The sequence below is a fragment of the Topomyia yanbarensis genome, chromosome 2, assembly GCF_030247195.1.
Source record: "Topomyia yanbarensis strain Yona2022 chromosome 2, ASM3024719v1, whole genome shotgun sequence".
NCBI classification, from domain to species: Eukaryota; Metazoa; Arthropoda; class Insecta; order Diptera; family Culicidae; genus Topomyia; species Topomyia yanbarensis.
This window is the reverse complement of record NC_080671.1, coordinates 73,624,779-73,638,223: the sequence shown is the minus strand read 5'-3', so window position 1 is coordinate 73,638,223 and position 13,445 is coordinate 73,624,779. Positions and strand designations below refer to the sequence as shown.

Below are 13,445 nucleotides of genomic sequence, written 5' to 3'. Positions count from 1 at the left end.
AATGCGTTAGTTTTCGTGATATTTTACATTTTGTTTCAACAAAAACAATAAGTCTGTTTTATCACGATCTTTTGGCAAGTTATTCGCTTTCGCGATTATAAAGGAGAGTAAATAGAGACAAAAATCAATGCAATGCGACAAGAATTGATTTTTTTACAGAAGCAGCAAAAAATTTTGGCGTTGCTTAATTTCTCGCAATAGTAGATGATTGCGTTGGGTTTCCAAAATGCTCTGCATTCTTTTAATTTGCCAAATGCAATCATTATCCTAGGCAAAATAAAAGTACGTGACATTGGGGATTTTTGGGTTTTGTTCTGCAAATTTAACAACTGCAACAATGCTCCTACCTTTCATTTGTCATCTTGAATTTGACAAGCGTTTAGGGCATTTTTTTCCAGGACGTCGAAAAAAAGTGGCCATTGTTGCCAGAATCACATTTTGTGCAATGTGTTCCACAGGTGTCGCTAATATACCGTGGGCAATGATTTTTTTTAGAATTTTCTTCAAGCTGTTGCGTCTGTTTGTCTGTGCTATATAGTTGAATCATATGATTATTGTTTTCATCTAGCTTTCAAATGGTTTCCAATATCGCCTTAATAACAAACGAAAAGCTACAGGAAATTTTATGAACAGTTCGGAAAATCTGTTTTTCTTGATGGAATAAAGCGTATACCTTATGAAAAAGTCGTAATTAACCGAAATAATTGTAGTTGTTGGAACCAAATTTAAAATATCTCGAAAACTACCACATTTTTATTTAAAAGATCTCTAAAGCTACTACATTTTTCGAATTTTTTTGTAAAGACCATTTTCATTTAAAATAGCATTTCGAATAGAATTCAATAAAATAGTATTTTTGACTGCAAATACTATGCGAAATTAATAAATCTTAAAAGTTGCAATCAGAAAAACTTTAACGATAGCTGCTCCATGATCCAAATACACTGAAAAATGTTCCCTTTCAAGTTTAAAACGATAAATATTTGATTGTTGATTGTTCATGATGCATAAACGCGAACAATAGGGCATTGCAAAAAAACTTTTTTGTTGAATTTTCATAGGCCCCCCTCTCATATTGTGACAAATGTCAAACTAAGCTCAGATGCCAAATTTCACATCATTTGGACAATTCTAGACCCCCGCCCACTTCGATTGAAATTTTTGAACTTTGTGTTAAGGGAAAATATTGAGGAAAAATATATTAAATGCTATAACTTTTGAAGTAGCACTCAGAAAATTACAATTCATACCCCTTTTTAAAGGAAATAACCTTAGTATTTTAATGGAGCTATTTCCGTTCCTAAAAAAATAATCGAAAGTGGGGTGCTGGGTCATTTTGCCCCCGAAATCCCCTATTTTTAAAAAAATTTCTGCTCCATGATGGAAATCATACATATTTTACGTTTATTTAATGTGAAAAAATCTCAGAAATCGAACGGAATCTTTTTGACCTTTGTCCGAATACGATAAGTTGGGGTTATAGGGCTTTTTGCCATTCATATTAAATTGTATCATTTTCTCGTGAATGTTTCTCTATCATTCTTCACTCAATTTTAATAAACTGTACCTTGTTGAGCGTGGAAAATCCTCAGAAACACAATAAAAATAAATTTTCTGACATTTAGTCCCGATTTCTTATTTTTATCATTAAATCGCACATAATAACTCCATTTAACAATAAATTCTTATTTATTTTACTACTTTTAGTGTAAAATACTTTTAGGGGCCACATGAGAAAAGGTTAATTCCTGAAAAAATAGGGGAAGTTGATTTATTAGGACATTTAATGAATGAAATGTGATTTGTATAGTTAATTACCAAAAAAATTGATGTTTACGAATTTTACCGGTAATTCTTAAGAATTTTCCACGTTCAACAAGTTACTTTTTATGAAAATTGATTGAAGAATAATAGAGATATATGCTAGAGAAAATGATGCATTTTAATATGAATGACAAAATGCTCTATGACCCCAACTTCTCGTATTCGGACAAAGGTCAAAAAGATTCCGTTCGATTTCTGAAATTTTTTCACATTAGAAAAACCGCAAAATATGTATGATATCCATCACGGAGCAGAAAATTTTGTAAAAACAGGGGATTTTGGGGCCAAAATGACCCAGTACCCCACTTTCCCGTATTTTTTGAGAAACAGAAGTAACTCCATTAAAATACTAAGGTTATTTCCTTTAGAAAGAGGTATGAATTGTAATTTTTTGAGTGCTACTTCAAAAGTTACAGCATTTAATATATTTTCCCTCCATATTTTCCCATAGTACCAAGTTCAAAAATTTCAATCGAAGTGGGCAGGGGTCTAGAATTGTCCAAATGATGTGAAATTTGGCATCTGAGCTTACTTTGACATTTGTCACAATATGAGAGGGGGGTCTTTGAGAATTCAACAAAAAAGTTTTTTTGCAATGCCCTAGCGAACAACTTCTGAAAGTAGTATAATTTCACGAATTAATTTTTTTTTGTTGAAGCCAAATTTAAAATATTTCGGAAACTATCACATAGTTATATGCATTTAGTATTGAAATAACTTATGGAATCATATTGTTTAACAAAATTATAGCTTTGTCCATCAATTTGTATGAAATTTAAAAACATACTTAAAGTTATCGCTAGAACATAAATCAATTACATTTAAAAATGTCCTTTGTTTTTGAATTATTGTTGACAAAAGATCAAATTTTAGAGAGATGAGCTTATTTTGTAATATAATTTTTTGAATATAAATTTTGCTTTTGTGAAAGTTGTCACAACTTTTTTTCAGTGTACATTTATTCGTGTGGAAGCTTTCATTTTCTGTTACTAAGTTTCAGATTGATTTGCTGTATAAAATACGGTAACCGTACAATATTTTTTGGAAAATGCTGCATATAAAAACTTTTGTGCCATTTTCAAAAAATGCTCTTGAATCAAAATGTTAGAGGAAATCATGGGGATTAATAAACCGAACGCAACTGAAAAGTTTCGTTCGAATAGGCGATGGCTATATTTTGTAGTCGGTTACTTTTTCATAGAATCCCTTTGCTGTGTCCATTAGGGTGGAACAAAAATTAGATTCTTGTTCCAAGCAACTTTTTGGGTACCATTTGGGTCCTAGAACAACTGTGCGAATTCTTAGTTCGATAATTGAAACTATGTTTTTGTGCCCACCGTTTAAAGTTTTGTTTGATTTCGTATAGGAAAATTGACTTTCACAAAATAATTTCTGCAGAAGTCGCTCGTTACCTTCTAAAAATAAGTCGTTATATGTTTTTTAAAGGAAATTTAACAAAGAAACAAAGTTTCGAAAGCTACGAAAATGTTATTTAGTAGAAACCGATTGGTGCTTTTACGATTGATAAAATATTATTTTTTTCTAGCACCGCTGCTCTGCCGTTCTACGCATAATTGTCCCATGTGTATAGGGAATCCCATAGAACATGGGACAATTAAGCTTAGAACGGCAGTTCTATTGGCTTTCCAATTAAATGCAATTTCGTTTTGGCCTTCTCATATTGTGTCTAAATCAATGATCAGAATTGTTTGGTCACTTCATAAGAGTTTTGAGGGATAAATTGAGGATTCTTTTGTACATAATACAAGAAAGTTAAAAAATTTGTATATAATCCGACCGTCAGCAGCAGTGATGCTACGAAAATTGAAATTTTTATCAACCTTCAGAGCATCAATTAGTTTTTGCTTACTAACTTGCGATCTTCGAGACGTTATTTCCTTGAAAATTTTCCTACAAAAATCATACATCGATTTGTTTTTAGGATGCATATTTCAACTCTTGGAAGAATTACTTTGAAAAAGTCGATTTTTCCCATGTGAAATCCCATGCTAGGACCTTGTTTAGAAGGACTTTTAGCTTCGCCTAGATATGGATTAGTTATCGTTCATCAAGCTCTAATACCACAATGCTACAGTGATTTTGTACTTTTCAAGTGTCCTAGTAATAGGTTAGGTTGTAGATCCCGCCAATTGTAACACAAGACAATGTTAAGAAAATGTTGTATACTCTCAAAATCTTGATTTATGTCAAAAAAAAACTTTTTTCGGGACTTCCGGCATTAACTAAATTTCTACGCGGTCATTTTTCGACCGATTTATTTGTTCGTGCTGGAAATCATGAAAAATGGTTTTTTTTGCCATAAATCAAGATTTTCGGGGTATATTAATCTGATCAAACGTGGTTTTGTGTTGTATTTGGCGAGATCTACAACCTTTAACAGGCCACTTTAAAAGAACATTCAATTTTTATTTGTGCCAGCTGATCCATTGGATACGATGGCATTTTGGTTTTCATCAAGTTTTGGCTCTAGATTAGATATATTCTTTATCAATAGTTTTGCATTATACCAAAAATATTGGTACTTTTTTTATTCAGTACCGGTATTTCGGAACAAAAATAATGCGGTATACCCGGAATTTTTGGTACCGATACTGCCGGTATCCAAACCCTAGTTCTCTCTGCGTTAGAATTAGTGATTCAGCTACCAGTATGCAACTTGAACAAAAGTACCATAACAAAACATATTGAAATGCCTAATTGTTCTTTGTGATATCTCTAGTATGTGCGCCTATTTTTGCGATTTTTAAATAACCAATTCTGTGAAATATCTCGACTAGTGTTTAACAAATCACCGTTTAATTCATACATGCAATCGCACCTCTTGACGACAGTTTGGATAGCTCTTTATCTGAATTTCAAGTATTTCGTAAGCGTGGCCATATACAAACCGATACTAACTAACAACAAACCCGTACAAATCAAACTAAAGAGTGTGCTGTGAGAAACATTAACAATAACAGAAACAATATATCTGCATCTCAGCAGCATCGGTAGCAGCATCGCGGGACAGTTCTGCCAGAAGGCAGTCATCCACTCCAACAGGCTGTAAAGCGTAATCATATACATTGCGGTGGTTTTGTTCCCATTTCCTCACACCGTTGCGCGGTGGGAATGATGCTGTGCCGTGCCTTGGGCAGGCAGACGCTGAAGATGGCGCACCTATAAAACTCACAGCGTTTTTTCTTCCAGCTATTCATTTTTTCTCATTCGGAATAGAGCACGGAACGTGCAACCGGAGGAGCGATAGACTCGTATCTACCTAATTCAATGCCGGCTTGGAGAGGATTTTCTCGTGACCCCCAGCTGATGAAACTAGCCCGTATGGTTTGCCGGTATCAGTCCAAAACAATGTAACCGGGTAACAAAGTTAACTTGAATTTTACATTCAACAACAAAAATGAGTCTAAATTTTACATTGACGATTATATTATTTGGCTGAGTTACACTTGCACGTGCGGTCGCGAGTAGAACTATGTGTGTCTTTTGGTATTCGAGGATAAATTTCTCAAGTGGGCCACCCAAATTAGGTTGAGACCCGATTTTATCAGCACCCGATTTTATCAGCGCCCGATTTCATCTACCCCCGTTTTTATCAGCTTTTGGACCCGATTTCATCAGCTTCATATGAAAATTGATAGTTGGTGGTTTGATGGGCTCTAGCAGACGATCCAAGTTGAATTCGAGTAAATCCTTTCTTAGACATATATTCCTTATATTAGAGATCCGAAAAATGCAAAAAAAATATTAATTTTTTTTAAATTTTGCGTTGTTCCCCTTAAGGGGAACTAAAAGTAAATAATCAGAAAAGGTTTCAAGGATATATCTAAGAAACAAAGAAGAATATTTTAAGAGCTTCGGTTTATTAAGAAGACAGAAAAATACATGTCCCGATTTTATCAAAGTCCCTATTTTATCAGCTTAAAATTCGCCAAGGGGCTGATAAAAACGGGTCTTCACTGTATCGCAATTTCAATGGAAGATCCAATTTTTTGGTAGTATTTGGCATTGCAAAACCAACTTGCAACTAGCTTGGACTCACATTTCGATGACATTAAGGTCATCGGAATGTGAGTCCAAGCTAGTTTGGCAGTGCATCACATCTTCACAACAACTGGCAACTCGGAATAAAGTAATGATAGTCTGGGTACCTGGCCACCAAGGAATCGATGGTAACGAAGTGGGCGACGAATTAGCCAGGCGTGGTTCATCAAACATGTTCGTTGGACCAGTACCATTTCTAGGTATATCTACCTAGACCATCAACGCACTGAGAGCCAAAAACCTAATGGATCTAAAACGAAAAGATTTGGCAGCCCTAAGTTTGCGCCGCTAAAACAACAAAAATGATCCATAAAAAATTGAAAAACGATCCATAAAAAAGTTGTCCATGTTCCATAAAACAAAACTGAAAATCAATAAAACAGTGTGAATGATCCATAAAAAAGGGTGATTGGATCCATAGATTATGTAAAATTGAACCATAAAATGGTCGCAAAAGAGCACTAAAATAGTAATAAAAGAGCAATTAAAATCAACCAATGACCCATAAAAATATTAGAAATGTTCCATAAAATGATACATTTTGCGCCATAAATTAACTGACATTGATCCATAGAATATTAACAATGTACATTAAAACACGTCGATATGTTCCATAATATCGACAAAAATGTTCCACGGTATTACAAAATGGAGCAATAAAATGTCAGAAAAAGTTCCATGAATTTGATGAAAATGTTTGCTAAATATTTTTTCTTGGTCCATAGAAGATGTAAAAATGAACATTAGAAACGATTCATATATCGAACGTTAAATTATGGTTCATGGATATTTACAAAACGATCCATAGGAAAAGAAAATGTAAAACGATCCATTAATATGTGCTTATGCACCAGAAAAAATTAAATTTAATGAATTCATGCGAAATTCTTGCTATTCGAACTAATAATAAAGTTTATTACATTTGGTTGTAATGCCAAACTATAACAAACAATGCATATATTATAGTTAAACTTCAGCTTCCGTATCCCACTAGTCAGCTAACTGACCTTAGCTAACCTGAAATCATTATGGCAACTCTTTAAACGTCAGGGTATTTATGATATTAGAGCGCTGAGAGTTATTTGACCACTGATACAGGCTGGCATGAGTCGCAAATACTATCTGAACCGAAAACGGACACTTTATACACGAACACTGACTAATGTGGCTACGTTTGTAAATATCCATGAGCCATAATTTAACGTTCGATATTTGAATCATTTCTAATGTTCATTTTTACATCTTCTATGAACCAAGAAAAAATATTTAGCAAACATTTTCATCAAATTTATGGAACTTTTTCTGACATTTTATTACTCCATTTTGTAACCTGATAGTGGTCGCAGTGGCAAAGTTTTCCCTAACAAAAAAAATTTTCAGCAGTTATCATTTTGGTGATTATCGCCCTACAAGTTAGTATGGAGATCTAACTGTTCAAAAAGATATTTAGAGACCTGGTGACTTCGGTAAAATTGTTGAGATAATATTTAAAACAACTGTGTTGAAGGCAAGGGAAAGGCATTGAATAATATTTACGAAATTTTATTAAAGCTAATTTTATTCAACATAACTTGGATAAAATGGTGTATTGCATTGTTCTTGTCAATTTTGTAGAAGGTCAAACAAATGCAAGAGTTATCATAAACATTGATATAAGAGTAACTTGTTTTTAAGATTAAGATTTACAATGTTCGCAAATTACCCAATAAATCTTGATCTCCTGAGTACATAGAGCTTTCATGTCTTCAACAAAGTTGATTCTAATATAATTCCCAATAATTTTACTAAGGACACCAAGTCTCTAAATAATATTTTAAGCTAATTCGCCAGAATTACTTTTAGGGGGATTGATCGCCACAAATATTTTTCCAAAACGAGTATTTTTATGTTGTAAAACTTCTTCGAAAATACTAAAACTCCTTCAAAAAAGCTTCAAAATGATGCAATGTGGACCCAAAAAACTGCTTGTGAACATTTTTTCAGTGTTCTTGATTTTAAAAATGCGCCATCTTACAATTATATTCAATTAAGGTAATGAGTCTTGCATTGTTAGGTAGCAGTCAAAATGTAAGATAGCCTACCCAATTTTGGTTCTATTTAAGGTAATTGAAAACTAGAATCACATTTTGCTTGAATTCTAAAAAAAATCAATGCTGTGTGTTTTCATGATAAAATAACACACTTTCACATATTCTCCGTGGAAAACATAACAAGTGGAAGAGACACCGTATGTAGTAAAAATAGTATATCTAGCACTATTTTATCTTAAATATGTCGTAGTTCATGACAAACTGCAAACAAAATTTAAACCAAAGACTATTTTTTGCGAACTATCTGTAAACACCCGTCCCGAGGGTACAATTTAGCGCATATTTGTCTCAGAGACTGTGATGTCTGTTCTCTAATTTATCTACTCCTATAAAACGATCTCCTGCCAGCGCACTTGAGTCATCACTAAACGAACTTCGAATTGAATCAATAGCTGATTCTTGTTCCTGTTTTCTATTGTTATCTCCTATGTCATCCAAGCGGATTGATCTATTCACTTGTAAGTAGGAACAAACCAACCAGTCCGAACCAACGAGAATGGGTCATGCCAGTCGAAAGCCACTGACCTAGGTTCGAACCGCCCATCTCCATAATAAATACGCGTGCCGGTTCCAAATTCTTTGATATCCGTTACGGAATATTGTTTGATGATGAAAACCCTTAAAACATAACAAGCCTGTTTTTCCCACTGTTGAAATTCTACGCATAACCGTCCCAAAAAATAAAATAATCAAAAAAGTAAATATTAAGTGTGTCAACTAAGAGATGGGTACGATATTAAAAACTGCAATAGTGAGATCGATCCTGAACAACTATTCATCTCTGTCGTCGCTTCCAAAAACTTAAAAACATGGCGAACTCATCCATTTCCGATTTTAGTAAAACTTGAAATCGCTTAACAAGAAAGCTCTCAGTGCAAACTTTCGTAAACAAAATGAATAGAAAACATAATTTGTGTGGATGGTAGATGGACCAATATGCAATATTCAAGAATTATCGGATTTCTGTCAGATTTTCCCAGCACTTTTCAGATTTCTGTCAGCACTTTTCGTAAAATCTTCTGTAAATTAAGCTTTTCTAATGAAAAACTGGACTAATTACACTAGAAACGTTGATTATGAGCCTAATTTTAGACTGTAAAGCTTCATTTGATCCACCGTTTCTCTCCAGATCACTAATTTAATTTTCATCGGACATCGCGTTTTTCTTAGTTATCATTTTTAGAACGTAGGCGTAGAATGACAGTAAACTACCAACGCTCTGTGTCTAATTAATCAAAGAATAATGTCTGCATCTCATTTTTAAGGAGATTATCTGTTAAACTTCGTTGACAGAATGCATTGTCATTCATAACGAGTCTAATTTCAGATCAATCCTTTGCTTGGAAGTTGGATTAGACAACTGTCGAGCGGTTCGGTTGAATACGATTTGCACTGATACGGCATTAGGTTTGATTTTTCTGCAAACTAACAACTTGAGACAATTCTCAAGTTGCTTCTAATTATGTAGGATGGAAAAAGGAAGTTAAAAAAATCCCGATTTTATCAACTTCCCCGTTTTATCAACCAAAATGTTTCGGTCGGTTGATAAAAACGGGTCATTACTGTACATAATGCAAAATATTTTCAAATGCTCATAACACCGATCCTGACGAATGCCAGTATCAACATTTACCTTACACATTATGAAAAACATTGTGCGGTATCAGCTGACTCAAGTTGTTTTTTTGAACAGCCTCTATGTGATATGACGTTACAATGAGAAAATTATTTGAAAAATTTTTTAGATACGAAAAAAGATCGTGCATAAAAATTATATGTATTATAATTGTGCCCATTTTTTCTGTAACGCCTGCATAACGCTTTAACTAGTGAAGTTTTTTTTCGTATTATTGTCATGGTTTAGCCATGTTATTAAAATTTCACATTTCTGTTCGTGAACTAGTTTTTATATTTATGCACATTTTTCACAAGCCAAATGTTGAATTGTGTTTTTTTCAGATTGAGAAACATTGTTCACGGATCGAGCCCAGAATATTGTTGATTTTACATCGTGCACCGATTCTAGTTTTGTAGTATATTATTCACGATTTATCTCGTTTACAAATTCAGAAGACAGCCTTAATATTATTACTATCGTGCAACTTTATTCATGATGTGGCAATCATTAGTTGAACTATTTCACATAATTTATAATATTATCCATCTGTTCAATTTTGTTTCGGGAACTAGTTCATACTTTATTGTATATTGATCATAATTTATTACGTGCTCCCATGAAGGGTCAATATAACTGATATCTTATTTCACACTCTAAACAACGCATACAACAACAAGTCAATAGATTTGGCACTAGCCCATTCAATAAAATATCATTTTGCGCAGCTGGCAGGGCTTTAGGTTCGAGCGGAAGACATAAGACATTTTTAGGACTTCGAACATCGTTATTCATTTTATGGTGTCTAAAATACATTGTGAAATTAGCCCTCTTAAGACAGGTGCCTTCTGTTTAGTTCCACTATAATATTTATTATTATGGCATTCCAACATGTCGCTCAAAAAGTTTGTGAATCTACAATATGTGTTCGTGAAATAGTTCACCAAATCCTAAGATACCGCCTATCGATTACACTTTTATGATTCAGTTTATATTATAACGTAATTCTGTAAGCAAATCTAATAGGGTACAATGTAACGATACCAACGTACAAAATCGTTACTAACCTTCTCAAATCATAAACATGAGTGAAAACTTAACACATAGAAATGCTCTTGAAATCATGAACATGAGTTACATTACTACACGTATAGAATTTAACAGTAACCTCAACAATAAAATATAAGGATAATTCAAAAATAAATAACGAAAATCTTGCCATAGTATGAAACGTCAATATTCACTAAAGTATACAGTGTCACGATAACACTAATCAAAATTATGAAAACCGTCTCAGAGCTCCTGAAATCATTTCCATGAGCCACATTAATCCAGGTGTAAAAAATCCGATAATTAACTCAATAATAACATAATTGAAATAACATAATGTTTAGTCGAAATAGTTACTATAAATCTCCAAAATAACAACTACCTTCATTAAGCAAACAAAACATGTTCAGGAAAGTATTACTGAGCTGAACGAAAGTTGAATCCTTACATGAGTTATGAATTCGCTTCTCGATAAAGTTTTAAATACGTCAGAGACGATGGCCAAGATCCCAAACAAAGCATAACGCTAGGTATAATTTTGGCGTGAACAAGTTTTGTGGGGACACAAATGGTTTTATGCATATGAGGTGGTTTATTCATAGTTGCAAGAGTTTGGTTACGATTTTAATTAAAGGTTCACATTACAAAATCAGCGGATGTTTTAATTGCCTTTCAAAAGGGTTGAATTTACAGATTTGTTATGCATTACTGTTTATTTAAGTAGTTTATCGTTTTGTTGATCGAATCTAGTTGAAAATTATGTATATGTAACAATACTTAGTGAAAGTGTTTGATAAAATATTACAATAGAATTACACAAAGAAGACACTTCAAATCGATGTCACGACACTAAAGAATGCGTCATATTTTAATATTAAATATAAGAAATTAGAATGAAAGTGTAGCTTTTCAAATACATAGAACTGGAACACTGAGATTTCTTCCGTAACTATGCATGGAATGGTGTGCAACTATTTAACTTTCGAGAGGTCATAGACCGCAAGAAAAAAATATTTTCGTTCGTTTTAAATATTCAACAATTCACTGTAGCGCCCAAAACTTTTCATATCAACCCGGCGTTCGCTTGCCGATCAGCTGAAGCTACGTTCGTGTGCTCCAAAAACCGGTATACAGACTAACTTACTGGCCAGTATTCACATCACAAAACAAATCGGCGAAACATCTGTCCAGCGATCGCAGCCCACACACGCACCTTCGTTCCTAGAGTACCAACGTTTGCAATAAGGAAGTAAACGGTAAACACAGTTGCAAACGGACTGGCAGAAAGACTGCACTTTTGCCGAGAGCCCCTAGGCCACTGCCCAGATTCCCAGTGTGTACAAAATCATTTTTAATAATGCAAACTGTAACAGTAAATTTAAAATATACATTTGTCACTCTCCCAGTCGGCTCTGTTTGGCTTACTTTCTTTCCGCTGTGCGCTGGATTCCAAAAAAGGGGGCCAACTTTGTTGTAGCTTCCCTCCGTGGGCACTGACTGAGTTATGATCCTTGTGCGCCGGAGTGAAATTTGGTGAAAAATGTGTTGCCCCACTGATTGGATGCAAATTGTCGCTGCACGCTTGCACTTTATTTTTTCAACGTTTATATTTTTCTCGCTCGCAGTAATTTCTGAGCTTTGTTTGCTTGTCCACTACCGCGTGTATCACACTTTCACACCTTCGCGGGTAAAATGTATCACATTAAAATTCCACTAAAATTCACCGGGTAAAAAATCACATCAAATTCTTACTTCATTCCTGCTATCTTGGAAGTAAATTTTTGTTCGCAACGAAACCAATTTTTCATTCACCACCTTCAAATCGTACGCTCGCGAAGACCACAGCACAGTATCTCATTGGCCGCAGCAGCGGTCCGTGTAAGGAAAACGAGAAGAAACTATCTTCTTTATTCTGCTATTCATATAAATCTACATTTCCGGCAGTATCAATTACTCACGTTCGCGCAAACGAAATAAAACGCGAGCAAACAGTTCGGAGCGTGGATCTGAGTGGAGCAGGCAGGCAGGCCAGAAGCGTCTTTTTATTTTCATCGAGTGGGAAAATAAGCGATAGCTAGGAGGCAACGCCAGAAGTAGCAGACGCTCCCACCAAGCTGCTCAGGCGGCTCGGGGCGCAAGACGACAAAACTGTCCCAAGACAATCTCGGACCTTCTCGGTGGGTCTTTGGTCTGCGCGCGCAATATCAAGCGATTCGGCAAAGCGATGTGCACTATTCCAAACGATCTTCAGAATAACTACGGAAGCATCCAACAAAACAGTTTGAATTTCTATCCCACTAAAAAGCCACAAAAATGCCAATATCAGCCGGTAGCATAGGTAAGAACTCTGTTTTGCGGAATCGGGTCCCGAACGTCTCGTAATGCTAATTTATATTTTGTTTTCATTAAAACCGACCGTATCTGTTCGAATATTAAGTACGACTGACTTAAGTAGTTGATTTAAACTTAAGTTACCGGAGCAATTTTATATACAAATATCTTTGAAGCGAAGGAACGAGGAAGAAAAGGGAAAAAGTTGAATTATACTTTATGCCTCTCGCAGCTGAAGCGTACTGGATTGGGGTCTCTGCAAGAGCCACAACAGCCCCAGGAGAGTGAGTGCTCTGACAGACGATCGTTTACCAACACCATTGAGCGGTAGCCGTCAGCCGACCCGACAGTTGGTTGGGTGGTGAGAGCTTCCGTTGTTTCGATCAGAGCGTGTAGGATTGGGTCACTCAGCTGGCTTCAGCAATTGCGAACGTGTTAGCGGCGTAGGGAAGCAGTATGCCACGCTCCTTCCG

At 34.9% G+C, this 13,445-nt stretch overlaps 1 protein-coding gene across 1 annotated transcript in view; it reads right to left on the bottom strand.

The window, feature by feature from the left end:
• The window catches only part of LOC131678454 (protein limb expression 1 homolog), a 168,017-nt gene extending 154,905 nt beyond the window's left edge, over positions 1-13,112 (bottom strand). Inside the window, exon 1 of the mRNA XM_058958620.1 lies at positions 12,067-13,112. The gene's annotated coding sequence lies outside the window, so the exon portion shown is untranslated. The remainder of the gene's footprint in view (positions 1-12,066) is intronic.
• Positions 13,113-13,445: the final 333 nt, after the last annotated feature.